We start from the raw sequence: 22378 nt of genomic DNA on the forward strand, positions 1-22378 counted from the left end.
CACACAGACAGGTAGCGGACAGGCACAGTGACACTGCGTGCGCTCACGTAGGTGGGTGGGTGCACAGTGAACAACAGGTAGGTATATGCAGTGATGGGTGTTACAATGTGCACCTGTCACACACACAGGTAGTAGTCACAGAATGTGCTGGGCCTGGCAGTGGCACACACAGTAGGAATTAGCAAGACTGTCTATGCAACACAAGTGTCAGTGGGACACACAGAAAGAAAAAATAGATCACAAGAACAAGATTAGCTGTTGTGGGGTGCTATTTTAGCAATAAGAATCAGCAAGGAGCAAGCTAACGAGCCTACAAGAGCCTAACTAAGCTTTCACTATGAGAGTCTGCAATAGCTATCCCTTCACTAATTACTGCAGGCACACGAGTGAGTGAAAAGCCTGACGTTGCCTGCCTTTTATAAGGGGGGAGGGGCTCCAGGAGGGAGTGTAGCCTAATTGGCTACAATGTGCCTGCTGACTGTGATGTAGAGGGTCAAAGTTGACCCTCATGATGCACTATGGGGACGAACCAAACTTCCGGAAAAGTTCGCGGTTCTCAGCGAACGCGAACCACGGAAGTTCGCCGGGAACCGTTCGCCGGCAAACCATTCGGGCCATCTCTAAGCACCAGTAAAAAAATGAACCTTCCCATAAGGGAGATTTGTAACACAGTCTGCTATGGAAGTCGGGGGGTTGGGTTGGGGCATGGTTAGGGAGAGCCCCATTGCCTACCTACAGGGAGGCTGCTCGTGTAGTTCCTGTGTTGGTCAACATAACTGCTGTAGCTGCCCACACTTTAAGGAATCCTGCTGTAGTGCACACTCCCAGGTGAATACTAGATATATCTATCTGGATGTCCCCAGCATAGGTAGTGTGGTGTCCCCAGTATGAGAGGTGTGGTACCCCCAGTATAGGTAGTAAGTTGCCTTCCAGTATAGGTATTAAGGTGCCCTCAGTATAGGTATTAAGGTGCCCTCAGTATAGGTATTAAACTGCCCCCAGTATAGGCATTAAGGTGTCCCCAATATAGGCAGAGTGGTGCCTCCAGTATATGTATTAATGTGCCACCAGTATAGGTAGTGTGGTGTCCCCAGTATAGGCAGTAATATACCCAGTATAGGATGTAAAGTGCCTCCAGAATAGGCAGAGTGGTGCCCCCAGTATAGATAATGTGGTGTCCCCAGTATAGGCAGAGTGGTGCCCCCAGTATAGGCAATAATATCCCCAGTATAGGAAGTAAAGTGCCTCCAGTATAGGCAAAGTGGTGCCCCCAGTATAGGTAGTGTGGTGTCCCCAGTATAGGCAGAGTGGTGCCCCCAGTATAGGCAGTAATATCCCTAGTATAGGAAGTAAGGTGCCTCCCAGTAGAGGTAGAGTGGTGCCCCCAGTATAAGTAGTATGATGCCCCAGTATAGGAAGTAAGGTGCCTCTTTCCCCCGTGAGTCACTTCTGCATATGAAGTCTGTGGTGCGCTGCTCTCTCTGTCTTGGACCCCATGCGGATTTGCAGGTTTGTGAGTTGCCGCACTGATCTGGAGGTCTGAATGGGGCAAAAGGAAGGCAGCAGCAGGACTAATCACATTTTTAAAGAGGCAAAGGGGGATGCCTGGCGGACCCCTACAGACCCTGGGGCCCCGGGCAATTGCTCCCTTTAGTGCTGGCACTGGTGGCCGCTAAAGACTGCTTCTTATGAGGCTCTAGTGTGTTTACGGCAGCCCCTGACCCACCTTGATACGTTGGTGTAAGATCTAGCCTGTTGGATCATTCTGGCTGAACGCTGTCTGACAATGCTGATCTCCTTCCTTACCCCTCCCGCTCCCTTGTGCCAGGCTCGTTTCTTGAAGCGGGCGAGCTAGGCCTCCACTTGGGGCACAGAGCCAGAAGTGGGAGCAGTGGGCGCCGAGGGAAGAGAATGCAGAAGGCACAGCAGAACGAACGCACATTTCTGGCCTGCTGAACGAGGGACCACGCCATTCTTCCTCTTCGGCGTCCTGTTTCCATAGCTGAAGGATACCAGTAATTACGTGACTACCGCAACAGCTTTTTATGTGATGACTGACGTCCTGAAGCTTGATAATGGTAGAGCCTACTTTCCCTTACCCCCCAAAGACCCCACATTCCCCCTCAACTTAAAACCACCTAAAATAATAGACACGGACTACCTGGCATTGGATTAATTTAAGGCCATAGCAGCCCCTTCTTTATTCAGCCAATTAACAATGTTCCAAACAAAATAGAAACCACAACGTAACTAAACGATCTCCATCAAGAACTGGGGTAAAAGGGTCCGGAGGCACCGAAACTCGTACTCCAAAACACCCGTGTGACATGCAGCCTTGTACCGGCCCCCAGCCGCGTAGCTCGGCTCGGGGACAGCTGCATGCCCCAAAGTCGTCTCTCTCTTGCTTCCCTTTTTCAAAACAGCGGATTCGTCCCACGACAAATCTCCTTCCCAAGGCACTAACCTCCGGAGCCCCTTTTTACCCCCTCCGGCTGCAATGACAAACAAGAACAAGACACACAACATAAAACATAAAGGGAGGGAGGGAGGGAGCTTCTTCCATTGCTGCTCAAACCGGAAGTGCCCGCCCCATCACTTCCGCCGCCTTGCCCGGGAAAAGCTGTCACTCCTCTCTCCACCAACACCCGCCCCCTCCTCCTTGCTGTGCTGCCTCCTAGCCTGCACCGCCCCCAACCCACGCTAACCCCTGCACTGCCGGGGAGACGGCTACCCCATCATGCCCGGGCCCTCCGCATTCTGCTGGGCTCCAGCTACGGACCCTCTCTTGATAATGGTAGAGCCTACTTCCCCTTACCCCCCAAAGACCCCACATTCCCCCTCAACTTAAAACCACCTAAAATAATAGACACGGACTACCTGGCATTGGATTAATTTAAGGCCATAGCAGCCCCTTCTTTATTCAGCCAATTAACAATGTTCCAAACAAAATAGAAACCACAACGTAACTAAACGATCTCCATCAAGAACTGGGGTAAAAGGGTCCGGAGGCACCGAAACTCGTACTCCAAAACACCCGTGTGACATGCAGCCTTGTACCGGCCCCCAGCCGCGTAGCTCGGCTCGGGACAGCTGCATGCCCCAAAGTCGTCTCTCTCTTGCTTCCCTTTTTCAAAACAGCGGATTCGTCCCACGACAAATCTCCTTCCCAAGGCACTAACCTCCGGAGCCCCTTTTTACCCCTCCACCACGACAAGGGCGTGACCCCTTATGCCCTTGAGGCCCCCAACCTCAGAGCTCGCTGAATCCCGTCTTCGATGCCCAGGGCCCATAAGTCCATCCCAATGTCATTAAGATGCACCCCATCTTTCTTTAGGAACAGTCCAATCTCCTCTTCCAACTCGAAATGCCGTATGGCCAACCCTCCATTCCTTATGAAGAACCTCGCAACCTCTTTGTTTAACTTAATTCTAGCCTTGTTAACTTTCGGGACAGAATTAGCCAACCTCCAGTAACCCCGGGCCACGATGTCTGACCACACCACAACGGTCTCTGGAAACAGGGACCGGATCCTCAAGAAGTCAAACTTGACCTCCTTGATGACCACCCTGGTGGACCTAGCGGCCAGATCGTTCCCCCCTACATGCAATACCAGGATATCGGGGGCCCCATCTATGCGTGCTAAAGTATGCAGCTCCGGCAAAAGGCTGGGCCACACCATCCCAGGGAAACCTATCCACCGGATACGTACCTGATCCCTGGGAAAGCCGAGCTGCCGGCCCTCAGGCCTAACATCGGCCCTTCTCGCCCCCCTGCTGACGTAGGAGTGCCCTACGATCCAGACCACAACCTGCGGACCTGCAACAAAAGAAACAAAAACTGACAGAATTTTTTGCCCAGATCCCCCAAGACAAACCCCCCCCCCTACACTAAATGGGGTCTAATATATGTCCTGTAACGGGCTGACTCCCAGCGCCCTATCTGCTTTATGACCCCCTCGCTCAATCCCCACCGTGACGCCTCAGTGGCCGCCCCAATGCGAAAAGAGTGGGAGGCAAACTCCAGGAAAGGGAGGCCGAGATGGGCCAAGCATTTTCTAAATATCGCGACAAACTGAAAGCGGGACATAGCTGTGCCATCCGAATGGACCAGAAACACTAGCGATTGAGCAGGGCGAACCGTCATCAAGCTCTGCACGTTTAAAAGAGGGCATAATGGTCCACCGATCTGGAAAAGAGTAATGGACCGGCCCCTGCCCCGTTGGTCGGTCTTCAAGCGTGGTAAATAAATGACCACCGAATCCGCGAGGACGGTGACATGTTCCGCGAGGATGCCTCCCACTCCTGACTTATTCCTACTCACTAATTCCCCGATTCTAAATGCCCCAAAAAAGGCTAGCACAAATGCGGTCTGAAAAAGTCCGCACTCATAGCTTGAAGAACACAAACCTGGCAGCGCCTCCGCCAGCCTACCCAACAATTCAAACGTCACCGGGCGTCTTGCTTCCCTGCGAATAGCTCCCACCCGGTACCCCTTTAGAGCCTGTCTCACCCGAAAATCTTTAGTAACGTCCGAGAACCCCCTAACTTTAAACCAAAAGGCCAGAGCTGCTAACTTTTTGAGCACTGCCGACACCGAAATGCCTTCCACAAAATTAGTACCCAGGAAATATAGTAGCAAACACAGCCGCTGCTCGTCTAAAGCACAGCCGCCCACTTGTATCAGCAAAGCATCCCACGCGTTCCATACCAACGTGTACGCTGCTGCCGACGACTCCGACAAGGATCTCCCAATCATGAAGGATACCGCTCGAAAGGAATCCTCCACGCCGTGGACGGGCAAGGAACCCCACGTTCTTCCGCCGTGGGAACCGCCGCCCGGAATCTGTCCCACTGAAATCGAGAAAGTGCATCAGCGACAACGTTATCAACCCCTGGCAGATGTACCGCAAACAAATAAATATTAAAACGCAAACAGTCCAAGACCAATTGCTGCATCAGACTTATCACCGGGGGAGAGGATGCCGAACACCTGTTGATCGCCAATACCACCCCCATGTTGTCGCAGTTGAGCTTGACTCGCCTATTGGCCAGCTGCTGCCCCCAAATCTGAACTGCCACCACTATGGGGAAAAGCTCCAACAACACCAGATTGGAAGTATAACCCGCCTCCACCCAGGACCTGTCCCAAGGAACCGCACACCATCGACCCGCGAAAAAAGCTCCAAAACCATGGGCGCCCGACGCATCCGTGAAAAGCTCTAATTCCGAGTTACTCACCGTTTCCTGCATCCACAGGGACTTACAATTGAAGTCTGCCAAGAAAATCAACCACACCTGCAGGTCCGACTTGAGATCCGCCGTTACCGAATCCGGTGGTGTGGCGCCGCTATCCCAGCAGTAGCCATAGCCAGGCGCCTGCAGAAGATCCGCCCCATGGGCATTATTCTACAGGCGAAATTTAACTTACCTAGCATAGACTGCATCTCCCGCAAAGTTATTTTCTTGCTATGAATCGCGGCCAAAATGGTCTCCCTTAGGTTCTCCACCTTGTCGGTCGGCAAACTACATTCCATAGCAACAGTGTCTATGGTAATGCCTAAGAATTTTAACGACGTGACCGGGCCCTCCGTCTTATCTTCCGCGAGTGGGACCCCGAATCGTTCGCAGACGTGCCGCATGTTAGCCAACGCATAGGCACAATCAGGGGAACCTGCTGCTCCCATAAACAAAAAATCGTCGAGATAATGTATAACTGATGGCACGCTCGACATATCCTTTACGACCCACTCCAAAAACGTGCTAAACCGCTCAAAATACGCGCAGGAAATTGAGCACCCCATGGGTAGGCACCGGTCCACGAAATACTCACCTTTCCAAAAACAACCCAACAAACGAAAACTGGAAGGATGAACTGGCAGCAGCCGAAAAGCCGATTCGATATCGGTTTTTGCCAACCACGACCCTTGTCCCAAGCGCCTGACCCAGCATAGAGCCGCGTCGAATGAAGTGTACACCACTGACGTATCATCGCCTAACAAACCATCGTTAACCGACGAACCACGAGGAAACGACAAATGATGTATTAACCGAAAAGACCCCGGTTCTTTTTTGGGAACCACGCCCAACGGGGACACAATTAAATCAGCTAAGGGCCGAGAAGTGAACGGACCAGCCAAACGACCCGCCGCCACTTCCTTCGCAATCTTCGTATCCACTACCTCTGGGAACTCATAGGCAGACTTCAAATTCCGAAAAGGGGGCTCCGACCGCAACAAACAACTGCTTTTGATCCGGAAACCCTTCTTAAAGCCTGCCCTCAAGAATTCGGCCACCTCCCGCTCAGGATACCTGTTTAGGAAGCGCGCCATCTCTACCCCCTTCACCGGAGTCGTCCCTCTTACGTGCAGAATCCCCAGGCTTTGCCCTTCGCTGCTTGTAGCACCTGGAAGCCGCGTGTGAGCCTCCGCAATTGGAGCACTCGTGCTTAAAGCGGCAGGACTGACCGAAACGACAGGATCCGTCGTTGTACTGCCAGCAGATGCCCTTTCCTCGGTTAGCCAGCTGGCCAGTAGAGGCCGACCCGCCGGCAACCGCGGGAAAGGACTGAGTGGTTCTGGCCGGGATCATCAGCCGCATCCACAAGGTAATATCCTTGTGATCCCAGCGGATCACAGGCCTTACCGCCTTCTCCTGCCTGAACTGCTCGTCGTACCGCAGCCAAGCGTTCCCGCCGTACGACCGATGAGCCTCCCCGATCGAGTCCATATAACCAAACAACGCCGAGCAATGCTCGGGCTGTTTTTCCCCAATCACGCTAGCCATGATTGAAAAGGCCTGAAACCAGTTCTGGAATGTGCGGGGAATCAGTCTATAACGCCTTTCCTCCTCCCTCTTTTTCTCATCCGGCTTACCCTTATCTAAATTAAACTTTTCCAGCTGAAGGAGCGAAAATATCTCGATATACTCGCCCTTCCAGATCCGTTCCTTCACTTCTTGTTTCAGGTGGGAACCAAGAAGGCCATTAAAACAAATATAAAGCTCCGCGTGCGATGCATCTGCTAAACGCACCTGGCCCCCCCCACTAGACAAAGTAGAATCGCACCCTGCCCCCTCCGTCTGCACCGCCACCTCCGACTGCACACTATACAATCCCGGCGTAACAGGCTGCGCCACCTGAACCACCCCCTGCGCGCCCGCACCTGCTGCCAGGGGTAAGGGAGCCCCCAAGGGTACTAACCCTGCGTGTGACGCCACTACTGGGGGTGCGGGCGCCCAAGCTCCCACCGGTGACAAAGGTGACCCGATTGGCGGCACTACTAGCGCCGTAGGAGGTGAAGGCTGCGCCTGCCCTGGCTGCGACCCTGGCGCTACTGACAAGCCCCCAGCCCCCCCCTGACGACCCCCACAAATCCCCAACAATAACGTGGCTAATGCATTTACTGCTGCTAAATTGGTCTCACCTGGCTGCCCCGGACGCAAGTCCCTGCCAGCCGTCATGCCGGATCCACCCGCTGTGCTGTCCTCGTCCTCTGCTGCAGAATCGACCTCGGAAGCAGAGCCGTCCCCATGTGCAAGGCTCCTACTGTGCTGTTCTTGCCTCGTCTGCTGCTGCTGCGAGCCACTGTCTGGCTTGCGCTTCTTCTTGGCGGATCCCCTCGACTTGCCCTTGGCTGCGGAGCTCCTATTCCCGTCCTGAGTCCGGTGGGCTGCCGCCGCGGAAGGAGGGGCGGCACCCGTGTGATGGGAATCCTTGTGCTGGGCCCTCTTAGTCTGCCGCGCCGCGCGGGGACTAATGGCCGCATCCTCTCTTGCTGCCTGCTGGTGGGAGGAACCGGCCGCGCTGGATGGCCCTGCTCCTGGCGAATCCCGGTGTTGGCTGGGATTCCTCCCGCCGGACCCCCGGGTTTTTTGAGTGCGCTTTGCTGGGGGGGGCGGAGGGTCCCTGATGGGGCTCCCTGAGCGACGCCGCGCTCCTGCATGGGGGTCTGGGCTTAGCCTCTCCGGAGGCCTGGACTGTCTCCTCTCTTCCCCTCTCCGCTCACCTGCGTCTGCTGGGGAAGCACTGGGCTCTGCCGCAGCCACCGGCGCGCTGTCTGCCGCAGCCTCCGCCGAAGTGCCCGCTCCCGTGGCCGCCAGTTGCACAGTGACCCATGAGGGGCCCCTTGATCCTGCCTCTGCCCGGATCCGGGCAACCAGTAACTCCAGTCCTTCCATGTCAGCAGGAGCAGCGGGTGACCGGCAAGCAGCTTCTTCCATTGCTGCTCAAACCGGAAGTGCCCGCCCCATCACTTCCGCCGCCTTGCCCGGGAAAAGCTGTCACTCCTCTCTCCACCAACACCCGCCCCCTCCTCCTTGCTGTGCTGCCTCCTAGCCTGCACCGCCCCCAACCCACGCTAACCCCTGCACTGCCGGGGAGACGGCTACCCCATCATGCCCGGGCCCTCCGCATTCTGCTGGGCTCCAGCTACGGACCCTCTCTATTGGAGTCCAGGACCCAATGAGGAAGATGGAAGAATTGCATGGTGCCTCGTTCCTCCAGCCAGGGTGGTGCTTCGCTTTGCTGCGCTCTGCATGGGGGGCTCTGGGGGGTGGGAGGAAGGGGGCTCTGGCTGCACTATATTGTGTGTGAGGGGTGGGGACGGAGGGAGACCCCATATTTTTCTAAATTTGCCTTAGTTTTTATCTGTATGGGGAAAACACATTCAAGTGTGCACTAGCCTATTGAGTAACATTAGTTCTCAGCTTACCAAGTTCAAAGTTTCCTTTTTCTTTCTATTTTTTTTTTTTGGTTTTTATGCCCTACATGAAATTCTAAGAGATGACCTTCAAAAGACAGAGACTTCAGCAGAAACATAGCAGTGCTCTGAGGAGTGTACTTCGTCTTTTTGTGTGTGATTATCCTGCCTTTGAAAAGACTATAGATAAACATGTACATAATGTGCAGGTGCAGCATTCAGATTTGTTTCTCAAAGTAACACATGCTTTTGTAAAATAATTTTCTTTTTCTCAAGCCCTTTTTCAATGAAAACAATCTGTTTTATTGATCTACTTTATTTACTGACATTACGGTAAAGGTGCGTACACATGTCGGATGTTTCCAAACGACCTGTTGTTTGGACATCTAAACAACCAGTCGCTTGTGACGTCTGAACGACCGATAATTTGGACATCAAATCGGGCATGTGTACAAACGGTCGTTCAGCTGATAAGACTAGTTTTGACTAATCCGCTTGTCGGATCGGTCAAATCCAGTGTTATCAGCTGAATGACCGTTTGTACACACGCCCGATTCAACGTCCAAACGACTGGTCGTTCAGACGTCCAAACCAACGGTTGTTTGGAAAAATCTGATGTGTGTATGTACCTTCAGACATACAGAAACATCAAACTCTGGTATTCTTGTGAAAAAAAGCAGAAACTCTGGGGCATAAGAGGGTAGTAAAGGGGCACTTGTTGCCTAGAAAGGGCCATTGCTAAATAGGATGTCACAATGGAGGTAGAGGGCAAGCAGTCTTTCCTCTGAAACCCTATAGGTGCCCATACGTCTATCGATGATGGGCAGATCGACCAAGAGACAGATCTCTCTTTCATCAAACCTGATCAGAGAGAGATCTGTTGGCTGCTCATACACCACAGACAGATTCAGAATGATATCTTTTGGGAATAGGCCTCATGATGCCGCCCCCATCCCCCAAATGTGCCCTCCATTGCCCATGCTTTAAAATACTATAAATCCGCAGAGTGTCCGCTGTAGTTCCACATTAGTGCCTCACATGGCATTCGGTGTTACAACACACAGTGGCGTGTGTGGGGGGGTCACGCACACGACCCACGTGCTATATGCTGGTAGTCCTGTGTTGGATGTGAATGCAGTACAGCAGGCACTCAGTGGCAGCTTACAGGTAAAGAGTTTTAATGTACAGGCACCGGGGGGGGGGGGGGGGGGGGCAGACATTTAACATTTGAGGGAGACAGCTGCCGAGGATTCCATTGTGTTCGTCAGTTGTGATATTGCATGCCGTTACCGATCGACCACGTCAGCTTGAGATTTTCCAACATGTCGGAACGATACATTCAACCAATTTTGGTCTGTAACTGGTCAAATTGTTGATTGGGAAAGCTTGTTGTTGCACCGATTGTCATCTGATTCGATAATGATGATTAAATCGAATGGTCGATCGGCCACAAAATCGTCATATGTATGGACAACTTATGAATTATTAGTAACAATCTTCCACTGCTCTTCCAGCACTGCTGCACATTCCAAAACTTAGCATGGTACAGATAGTTGTTATACACTTTAGGATTGTTGAAGATGATCCAGCTTGGTTCACTCCATGTCCACTTCCCTGCAGTTTGGTGGACCAGGGGTTACACTAAAAGGACACCTGAAGTGAGGGGGATTTTGATGGTCACGTCTAGGAGAACTCATGGAGAAGCATATGATTTATTTGATCAGCTGATATATTTGCTGTGATCACATCCTGATTTAGCACATGTTCACGACCAGCAAATCAGAGATGTACAGTACATATCTATCACCTGACCAAACTGATCACATGCTTCTCCATGAGTTCTTTTAGACATGGCCATCACTAGTGAGGGATATGCAGGTTACCAGAATTCTTTTCTTTTAAACAATGCCAGTTGCCTGGTAGTCGTGTATGTTGATCTTTTGGCCTTAGTAGTTCCCGAATCACACACCTGAACCAAGCATGCGGCAAGTCCAGTGAAACATCAGATTTTCATGCTTGATCAGGTTTTATGACTGAACGTATTCGAGGTACAGGGTCAGCAAGCACTGCTGTCACATGCCTGTGAAGCATGTGTAGGCGAGGCTGTGAGCGCGCAAACTCCGAAGCCAGTGTGTAGCTATGTAGCTTTGTCCCAGAATGCTAATTCTCAAATTCTCGAATGCTAATGCTCAAAAAGGAGCAGTGGCCAAAGAGTGGGTACCCGAAGATTGTATCCGAAATCTGAATCGACTTTTGTCAACACTGCAGGAGTGGTGAGATCCACATAGAGGAGAGCTTGCTCCACATTGGTGTCCAGCCTCAGCTGCCTTACTACACATACTGACTTTTCTCTCTGTCCGTGTTCCAAAAATACTGCAATAATATCAGCTTGCCAACCAAGTGTATCTGCAATGTGTGTGGCAGTGAGGTGTGTAAGGTGAATGCGGGACCAGTCCAAGGCTTTAGGGTTTTCCCTGGGACTTGTGGATGTTTCCAATTCCCATTTTGATGTGCAGCCCCAGCTCGAATTGCTAAGCCGTAGCATGCACGGCTATAGGGATTTGGATGCGGAAATCTGCGGCATGCCGTCTTGATTGGCACTGCAGTGCGATCTGGATGACAAGCCATTAGTTAGATAGGCAGCATTTCTCGGCCTGGATTCAGGCATAGGGGAAGTAGGCTCTTAGCGCTCATTCGTAGAGACTGGTGGCCCTGTGCATGTGGGATTGTTTTTAGTAGGGTGGAATAGCAGGGTGGGTGTTTGTAGGAGTTTTTGTATTTATACAGACGTGAAGTTGTGACCCAAATAAAGTTTGGCATTGTGGACGTGATTTGAGCGCTTGCAATTCATTTATAGTCTTATTAGCATTCAAGGTTTTTTTTTTTTTTTTGCATAACTGCTCCTACCTGTTTGGGTGGTCTTGTGTTTTACCGGGTGGGGCACCCCCACTTTTTCCTGTGTATATGTTGAGATCAGCAGGAAAGCCAGTCAATGTGTATTTTTGAAAAAGAGATAAATATGTCAGCCTCCATATCCTTCTCACTAATGGACTGGTCAAAAACTGCAGTGCTATTCCGTAGGTCAGTTCGTATTAACCTGTTTGAGTGCATTGTGGAAAACAATGATTACAGACACAGTGGTGAACTACAAACCATGAGACCCCCCTGTGAAAACCTCATCTTGGGGCCCAGGGATAAGGTTCTCCAGCATTAGAGGCAGAGATTCCAAAGTACAATCCCCCCCACCCCCAATAATTGCGCCTGACCGATCGTAGGTAGCAGATATGGCCCCAGTGTTAAGGTCAGGCCCAGAATAGGTAGCCAGATGTGCCCGAGTATTAGGTAGGTTACCCACATAATATAGGTAGTCAAATGTTCCCCCAGTATTAGGCAGGCTCCTTCCAGTAAAGGTAGCCAGATGTGTCCAGTATTAGGTAGCTTCCTCACCAGTTTATAAATCCAGATGAGCCCAAAGTATTAGGCAGTGGCGTAGCAATAGGGGGTGCAGAGGTAGCGACCACACTCTGCCAGAGGGCCCTCCCTCAATTGTAGTATTAGCTCTTTATTAGTCCTGTGCTTGTAATGATCACTCCTATAAATGCATTGAATGATAATAATCATTAACAAGCTGTTCCCCATCCCCTGCTTACACCTCTGACACTGTGTTGTCCTTGGCAGGTTTTGGCGCACCATATCAATTGTTATGTATAGAGTGCATGGGGGGACCCAATCAGGGCTGTTTCTTGGGCAGTGCGGACAGGGCGACCGCCCTGGGTGCAGACCGGCAAGAAGAAGAAGGTGGGAGTAGGCAGAAGGACATAACCACTAGGGAGCTGGTGAAGCATGGGGCAGATAAATGGAAGAAGAAAAAGGATTACTAGCGCGTTCACCTACCTTGACTCTTCCTGGGCTGCCTCAGACGTCAAGCCATCATCACGTCACCATCGCGTGATGACACCTGATGTCCTGTGGCGGTACTGCAGGCTGTTAATGCGCGGCGCCAATGGAGGAGTCGGCTTTCTGGGCTCTCTTCGCCTGTGTGTTTTCCTGGTCCCTGCTTCCTCCTGGATGAGCGGCTGATCACTAGTAAGTAGGCAGATCTACTTGTGACCTGTGGCTGTGTGACCCCCCCTAAAGTGTAAGGGTTTGCGAGTCCATGGGCTGGGGGGATTCGGAAGGGGGTGCAATTTTTACACCCTTGCCCTGGGTCCAATTTAGCCTAGAAACTACCCTGGCCCCAATATAAAGCTTGCACTGGGGCCCAGAGCATCTTAGCTACGCCACTGGTATTAGGCAGCCACGTCCCCAAGTTAGATAAACAGAAGTGGTCCCAGTATGAGGCAGCCCCCTCCCCAATTTAGATAACAAGATGATCCCCCCCTCCCCAGTATTATGCAGCCCCTTAATAAGTTAGCCCCCCCCCCCATCATAGACGTAACTAAACTTAAAGCGGATCCGAGATGAAAAAGTAACTATAACAAATAACTTGTAACTTGTCTATATATCTTATCTAGTGTTGGGCCGAACAGTTCGCCTGGCGAACCTCTCTGGGCCTCTTACTACTTCCGGGTCGCAATGACCCGGAGTAGTACGCCTGCGCTGCCCGGCCGGGCATGTCCTAGATCGCGCTCCTGTTGCCGGGCACTCTCTGCGCATGAGCATGACGTCACTCATGACGTCACGCACATGCGCAGAGAGTGCCCGGCAACGGGAGCGCGATCTAGGACGCGCTCCGCCAGGCAGCGCAGGCGTACTACTCCGGGTCATTGCGACCCGGAAGTAGTAAGAGGCCCATGGATTTAGAGATGTTCGCCGGCGAACGGTTCGGGAACCGTTCGCCACATCTCTAATCTTATCTAAAGCATATCTAGCTGCAAACAGCTTTAAAGTGTATGATTATTTATTGTTGTGATACGATGAGGGCAGCCATGATCTGTTTGTCACATGGTCACAGGCCTGAGGGCTGGAGATGCTATCAGCTTGCCTGTGTGTAAATTCAGTCCCCTCTCCTCCTCCCTCCTACCCTCTGCCTCTGAAATCAATGACTAGTAACCTCCTCCTCCTCCTGCCCAGACTGAGATCCCATAAGCCCTTGCTACCTGGTACTGAGTGCCAAGGCTCTCTGAAAAGCTGTGGGCGAGGCTTGTTTAGTTTATAGGGAATTAGAGTATTAAAACAAAACAAAAAAAGTATTTGGCTTGAGGAATGCCCTATAAACTATATGAAAGGAACATAATTATGTAATGAGTAAAAGTTTATCTCGGATCCACTTTAATAGTTCACATCTGCAAAAATGATAGCTTAGGGCCCCCTTGCTCCCCAAACCCCATGCGGGTCACAATATCAGGAGCCAGTAAATAGCAGCAGAGAGTGTTCTGCTGTGATGCAGGTCTGGAAGCAGAAACAATGACACATGCTCCTGATACTCCCTACTCTGCATGGTGGGAGGAAGTTGCAGGGACAGTTTTTGTGAGCAAACAGGGAGTTTTTTTTGATAATAGGCTGCACTTGCGGATGGGGAGAAGGAAAAGGAGGGGCCCCCAAGGCCGCTGGGCCCCCATGTGATGGCAGAGGTTGCAGGGGTGATTGTTACGCCCATGCCCCCAATATTAAGTAGCCCCCCTTCCCAGTTTAGAGAGCCAGGTCAGCCCCATTATAGAGCAGCCTCCTAGATTGAGCAGCCCAACCCCCCCTCCCCCCCCAAAAAAAAATGCACAAGTGGAGCCTATAGTGCTGCCTACTCTACCTCCCTGTATATTTTTTCTGCATTCTTGATCTTTTCAAATATAAGTTTGGAATTATTAAAGGGACCCTGAGCAGCACATTCAAATGGGCAAATTAACCTACCCGAGGCTTCCTCCAGCCCTTCGTAGGCGAAGAGTAGATGGTTTCCCTCGGCGTCCTCTGGGCTCCCCTGGTGGCTTCATTAGAGTAGCGTAGCGACTTCAGCCAACTTCATTCTTACAACAATTGCGCATGCGCAGAACGCTTACAGTGACAGGCGTGCGGAGGTGCCGTGCATGTGCATTGATCCATGACTTCGGCCAAAGTCACCGCTGTAACGGAGCTGCCGGGGGCAGAATGGAGGGAGCCCGGAGGACGCAGAAGGACTTCATCAACTACGAGGGGCTGAAGGAAGCCCAGGGTAAATTCATTTGCCTGTTTTATTGTCTGTACGGGGTCCGTTAAAAATGGCGCCAGTTATCGTAGTTAAAAAACGGCGCCCCATAGAGAACCACTACGCTAGTTATTTTTCGTTTTTGACAGCTAAAAAATGGTGCCGGCTTTAAAAACGATATTTATCGTTTATATTTATATTTGTATTGCTCCCAAACGATATTTATCGTTTTAACCCTTGCTTTGCTGCCGTTTGGAAAATATCTGCCCGCCGGCTTTAATGTTTAATAGCAAAGCCCCCTTAAAAGCTACAAACACCAAATTTGCAGGGAATGTTAGGAAGAAAATTGTGAACAAGAGGAAATTTTTTTTTTTCAAAAAGACCTTATAGTTTTTGAGAAAATCGATTTTGAATATTCTTCTTCTGACCGTGGGAAAATTAAACGCCCGCCGACTTTAGCGGTTAATAGCAAAGCCCCTTTAAATGCCAGAAACACCAAATGTGTAGGGAATGTTAAGAAGAATAGTGGGAACACGAAGAAAAAAAAATGTTCAAAAAGACCTTATAGTTTTTGAGAAAATCGAGTTTAAATCTTCAAAGAGGAAATGTATCTATTTAAATCGCGTACTGACATTTCCGTGGAAACTTTTTCCGCCGACTTTAGCAGTTAATAGCAAAGTCCCCTTAAATCCTAGCAACACCAAATTTGCAGGATATGTTAAAAAGATACTGGGAAACAATATTAAAAAAAAAAATTGAAAAATTGTATTTATTTATTTTTTTTTAATTAAAATTTGTGGGTTATGTTTAGAGTGTGGGAAATGTTTTGAAAAAAATGACGTGGGGTCCCCCCTCCCGAGCCTCTGTAACCCCTTGTCCCCCATGCAGGCTGGGATAGCCAGAATGCGAAGCCCCTGCCGACTGGGGCTTCGCACCCTGAGCTATACCAGCCCGCATGGTCCATGGTATGGGGGGGCTTCGGGGGGGAGGGGCGGCCAAGCCTTCCCCTCCCCCCCAGAGCCCTAGTCCAACCTATGGACAAGGGGCTCTTCCCCACCTCCGGTGCCCCAGGAGGTGGGGGCGACGACTCCCTGGGGGGGGGGGGGTTCATGGTGGCATCTGGGAGTCCCCTTTAAGAAGGACCATGGACCATGCGGGCTGGTATAGCTCAGGGTGCGAAGCCCCAGTCGGCCGGGGCTCCGCATTCTGGCTATCCCAGCCTGCATGGGGGACAAGGGGTTACAGAGGCTCGGGAGGGGGGACCCCACGTCGTTTTTTTTTTAAAATTTGGTATCAATTTTTATTTTTTTAATGTTTTGAGTGTGGGAAATAAATTTTAAAAAAAAACGACGTGGGGTCCCCCCTCCCAAGCCTCTGTAACCCCTTGTCCCCCATGCAGGCTGGGATAGCCAGAATGCGGAGCCCCGGCCGACTGGGGCTTTGCACCCTGAGCTATACCAGCCCGCATGGTCCATGGTGTACAGGGGCTCCGGGGGGGAGGGGCGGCTAAGCCTCCCCCTCCCCCCCGGAGCCCCTTGTCCAATCCTCTTCCCCGCCTCCCTTGCCCCAGGTGGAGGCGGGGGGCGACGACTCCCTGGGGGGGGTTCATGGTGGCATCTGGGAGTCCCCTTTAAGAAGAGGACCCCCAGATGCCCACCCCCCTCCCAGGAGAAATGAGTATAGAGGTACAAAGTGCCCCTTACCCATTTCCACAAAGGGTTAAATGAAATAAAAACACAACCACGAGAAAAGTCCTTTAATGTTCTAAATTAACCACAAATACTTACCTGTACCTTTAAGAAAAAAATCCCACGTCAATTAGGTCCCACGACAGTATCCTCCATCTTGCGATCTTCTGATACATCTTGATTGAAGATCTCCGCCGCCCCGACGCCACACACGCCGCCTCCGCCGCACTGCTCTCAGCTATACTAAGTATAGCTGAGAGTTGCGTCTATGCGTCTATATAGACGCATTAGCGCTAGCTGCCGCTGCCCTCCCTGCCTCCCCCCACCTGTCACCCTCACCCATGCTGACACCCAATGCACCCATGGGTGCCAGCATGGGTGAGGGTGACAGGTGGGGGGAGGCAGGGAGGGCAGCGGCAGCTAGCGCTAATGCGTCTATATAGATGCATAGACGCAACTCTCAGCTATACTAAGTATAGCTGAGAACAAAAAGCATCTTTAAATTTTGGCTCCAAGGCTCCCCATTGGTTCCTTATCGACCAATGGGGATCCTCCTGATCCCCATTGGTCTGTTAAGGAACCAATGGGGACCATTGGAGCTAAAATTTAAAGATGCTTTTTGCTCTTAGCTATACTAAGTATAGCTAAGAGCAGTGCGGCGGGGGCGGCGTGTGTGGCGTCGGGGCGGCGGAGATCTTCAATCAAGATGTAACAGAAGGTCGCAAGACAGAGGATACTGTCGTGGGACCTAATTGACGTGGGATTTTTTTTCTTAAAGGTACAGGTAAGTATTTCTGGTTAATTTAGAACATTAAAGGACTTTTCTCGTTGTTGTGTTTTTATTTCATTTAACCCTTTGTGGAAATGGGTAAGGGGTACAAAGTAGCCCTATACTCATTTCTCCTGGGAGGGGGGTGGGCATCTTGGGGTCCCCTTCTTAAAGGGGACTCCCAGATGCCACCATGAACCCCCCTCCAGGGAGTCGTCGCCCCCACCTCCTTCTGGGGCACCGGAGGTGGGAATGAGCCCCTTGTCCATGGATTGGACAAGGGCTCCGGGGGGGAGGGGAAGGCTTGGCCGCCCCTCCCCCCCGAAGCCCCCCCATACCATGGACCATGCGGGCTGGTATAGCTCAGGGTGCGAAGCCCCAGTCGGCCGGGGCTCCGTATTCTGGCTATCCCAGCCTGCATGGGAGACAAGGGGTTACAGAGGCTCGGGAGGGGGGACCCCACGTCATTTTTTTTCAAAACATTTCCCACACTCTGAACATAACCCACAAATTTTAATTAAAAAAAAAAAAAAATACAATTTTTCAATTTTTTTTTTAAATATTGTTTCCCAGTATCTTTTTAACATATCCTGCAAATTTGGTGTTGCTAGGATTTAAGGGGACTTTGCTATTAACTGCTAAAGTCGGCGGAAAAAGTTTCCACGGAAATGTCAGTACGCGATTTAAATAGATACATTTCCTCTTTGAAGATTTAAACTCGATTTTCTCAAAAACTATAAGGTCTTTTTGAACAATTTTTTTTTCTTCGTGTTCCCACTATTCTTCTTAACATTCCCATACACATTTGGTGTTTCTGGCATTTAAAGGGGCTTTGCTATTAACCGCTAAAGTCGGCGGGCGTTTAATTTTCCCACGGTCAGAAGAAGAATATTCAACATCGATTTTCTCAAAAACTATAAGGTCTTTTTGAAAAAAAAAATTTCTTTTGTTCACAATTTTCTTCTTAACATTCCCTGCAAATTTGGTGTTTGTAGCTTTTAAGGGGGCTTTGCTATTAAACATTAAAGCCGGCGGGCAGATATTTTCCAAACGGCAGCAAAGCAAGGGTTAAAACGATAAATATCGTTCAGGCACGAAAAAAAAAAAGTTTTAAAACGATAAATTTCGTTCAAAATGTCTGCACTATTTTAACCTTTAAAACGATAAATATCGTTTTAAACATATATCGGGCAGAAGGGGGCGCCATTTTTTTGCCAGCGCCATTTTAGCTGGTGTGTGTATATTCCTAACAAGACACTGAACTATGTATACCCTATACATAGTGTTATATAAACCATGTGTATGCAAACCACATAGATTATATGTAGCAGGTGGCAAACGATCACTACATTTTTTTTTTAATCCATGGAACTACCGTAACTTTCAAGGCAATTCTTGTAGTTTTTCAATAATCTGTTCTACACTGCAGGGAAAAAGCTCTTCCCAGGTGAAACAGCAGATGGCATACTAAACATGGATACAATTTTTATTTGTAATGAGATTTTTCGCTGCTGTTCCCACTTCTTGAAATGTGTATTTCAACAGCCTCATATTTGACCCACTTTTTTAAATATTTATAGTCCGTTTTGTGTTTTTGAAGTATTTTAAAATAGTGTGAGGCCTGGAACCCACTAGAAAGCGCAAAGCAAGCGCTATCGCAATTGCTAGTAATTTGTTATAGTGTTTTGAAGCGATTTTGGGAGCAATTTCCCGGCTCCTATACTATTCATTCGAATGGAAATGCTCCCAAAATGCTGCATGTCCTGCAATTGCGATTTACTTAATCGCAATTGCTCTAGTGGAATCTGTCCCATTCATTTACATTTACAAATCGATGTTGTTGCCTTTTCTACCATTTATGCACTTTACCACGTGATTGAAGATTTTGTATACAAATTTCTGCACCTTTTTGGATTATTAAAAGAAAAAAGTATATTTTGCAATTTTTTGGTTTCCTGATTTTTTTCTGTTAGATCCCTGATTATATAATAGTATTTGTGGTGGTGATTGTGGTTCACCTAAAGGGATTCTTGTAATTGTCTGTTCTCCCATATACAATATCATCATACATTTACATTGGCAGAGCGTTTAGGGAAATCGCTAGCGATTGAACGCACTCTCTAAATGCTTTTTTTTTCGCAATTTGCAATTAGCATGTAGCAAGTCAATAGGTATGCAAGATAACCACATTTGTTATACAAAAACTGCCTCCACGTTTGAAGTTAATTGGCTACATTTTCATGTAAATTAACTGAATTGGTAGGCACAGAAAAATCGCAATCTTAAAAATCACACACAAAACACACGAAAAAGTGCTCATGGAAAACATCAAAGAACAAAACTGAACAATACCGGAAAATTGTATACTCACCTAACGGTAATTTTCCTTTCCATGTGCATCTGTGGCAGCATACATATGGGTTAAGCCCCACCCCTACCAATTAAAGTGACCCCTAGCGAGCAGCATTCTCATTGACTAGCCGAACCGGAGAACAGTAAAAAGTCAACAAAAGGAAAGGGAGGGAAATCCCTATGCTGCCATGGATGCACATGGAAAGGAAAATTACCGTTAGGTGAGTATACAATTTTCCGTTTTCCATATGCCTCCATGGCAGCATACATATGGGATTTAACTAGCAGAAAAAAAGTAAGGGTAGGACAAGACTTGCTGACCAAAAATAATTTCAATTAAGGCTTTAAAGGGAACCAGAGAGGATGAACTATACATACCTGGGGCTTCCTCCAGCCCTATACGCACGGATCGCTCCCACGCCGCCATCCTCCGCTGCCTGGATCAGCCGCCACCGGGTCCCGTCATTGCAGCGAGTCGGCCAGTCGGCCGGCGGCTGCGGCCAATTCTCCGCATCACAGGGGGCTCTCTCCATACAGATACGCATGTGGCTGCCTACTGCGCAGCCGCATGCGTACATGTATGGAGGGAGCCCCTGTGATCCGGACAATTGGCCGCGTCCGTCGGAAGTGACGGGCCAGGTACCGGCGGATTCAGGAAGCTGAGGACGGTGGCGTGGGAGCGATTCAGGCTTATGGGGCAGGAAGAAGCCCCAGGTATGTATAAAATCTTTTGCCTTTTTTCACCCCTCGTTCCTCTCTGGTTCCTTTTAACAGATTCAGAAATAACTTTCTTTCTAAATTAAACTGAAGCGGAGGCTGCTGGATTGACTATGAAATGGGCAATGAAAGTATGGACAGAGGACCCATTGGCTGCCTGGTAAATCTTTGCCTGGATAACGACGGTGGCACAAGGGACAGCTGTGCTCTGAGAAGAGTGCACTGTGATGCCACCCAGAGGGACAAGGTCAAAAACCCTGATAATAGGCTAGCCTGATCTCTGCTGTGTCCAAAGCAGGGATTGGAGAGCAGTCACTGCAAACACTTCCTGGTCTGATGGCTGTGCGTTCCAAGCTGGAATGCACGCTGATGCTGGGGATACACAGTACGTTTCTGTACCGTGTATCGACCCGCTGATCCGGCCAGCTGATAATATTTAGCTGGCCCGATCATGCCGCTTGACCCGCAGCCGCTCGATTCCCACCGGCGGACAATGGCAAGGAATCGAGCGGCTGATAAGGACCGCCGGCGGGGACATGCGTGTATCAATCCGCGTGCGCGTGGATGAGCGGGGACGCAGCTCGGGTCGATCCGGCACCTAATCGAGCCGCCGGTCGACCCATGTATCCCCACCATTAGCCATGTGCTTCAGAGTTTTTCACTGTGAGACAGGGGAAGCAGGGAGACACTGCAGGACCTGGAGAGGCTGAACTATGCCTCACATAATGGAGCCTGAGCAGTCAGCAGACAGAGCAAAAGTTACAGGTGAGAAGGTTCACACTGAACACTCAGCAGCACTGAATACCCAGCAGGAGAGGCTGAACTATGCCTCACATAATGGAGCCTGAGCAGTCAGCAGACAGAGCAAAAGTTACAGGTGAGAAGGTTCACACTGAACACTCAGCAGCACTGAATACCCAGCAGGAGAGGCTGAACTATGCCTCACATAATGGAGCCTGAGCAGTCAGCAGACAGAGGAAGAGAAACAGGTGAGAGGGATCACACTGAACACAGCAGGAGAGGCTGAACTATGCACCACAAACCTGTGCAACTGCAGACAGCGGACAGGAAGAAAAAAAGGTGAGAAGGATCACACTGTGCTTTGTAATCGTATTTAAGTCATGCAGAGCAGCCTTAAAGATGGGAAAAGATCATTTAGATCAAGCTCCCACCATCACCCCAGACATAAGGCCCCTGAATAATTTGACATTTAGTCATGACAACAGGACTGCGACCAGGAGAGGCTGAACCTGGCCGGAACGCCGCAGGAATGTCGGCTAAGGTAAGAGTAAAATAAAAATAAATAGCGATGAAACACTAAGGAACCTGTATGGAGGTGAGGACAAAAATGAGAATGCTGCTCGCTAGGGGTCACTTTCTTTTATAGCTAAGGTCCTGTTAATTGGTAGGGGTGGGGCTTAACCCATATGTATGCTGCCATGGAGGCATATGGAAAACAAAATACAGAATTCGACGTGCGGAAAAACACGGTAAAATTGCATGCAGAATTTGCATGGATAAGTGTGAAAGCTGCCTGACTGTCAGTGTGTCAGTTACCTTATTACTGCAGGTGATTACTAGAGAGTTGCCTTGCTTCCCACTCTCTGCATGTAATAACTGCAGGAAGAAGGAAGAGACTGGGGTGCTACTGTGAAGGATGTATTTTAGATTGTGTACCAAAATGTACTGGAAAAAATATGCTGTTTGAGCTAAAGCTTTTAGACATTCAAAGCTGGCTGTAAACAGAAAAGGAAACATCCTCAGTGCTGCTCGGATACCCCTTTTCAAAATCCGAATTGAATTCGGATCCGGATAGCTACAAAATCTGGATCCGATCGGGTATTCGGATCCGAACTGTTTGGTATCCGAATAGAATCGGATAACCGAACCCAGTATCCGAGATATCCGCCCGGATTCGCCCCCCCCCCCAAAAAAATGGCTGTCAATTAAGATCAGGACTAGGTTCCAGTCAGCGGTCGTGCAGCCCACATTGTGTCCAAAGTCCAACCTCACATCTGGGACATGACAGTTTTCAGCCG

Source organism: Hyperolius riggenbachi, chromosome 11 (assembly GCF_040937935.1).
Source record: "Hyperolius riggenbachi isolate aHypRig1 chromosome 11, aHypRig1.pri, whole genome shotgun sequence".
In the NCBI taxonomy this organism is placed as follows: Eukaryota; Metazoa; Chordata; class Amphibia; order Anura; family Hyperoliidae; genus Hyperolius; species Hyperolius riggenbachi.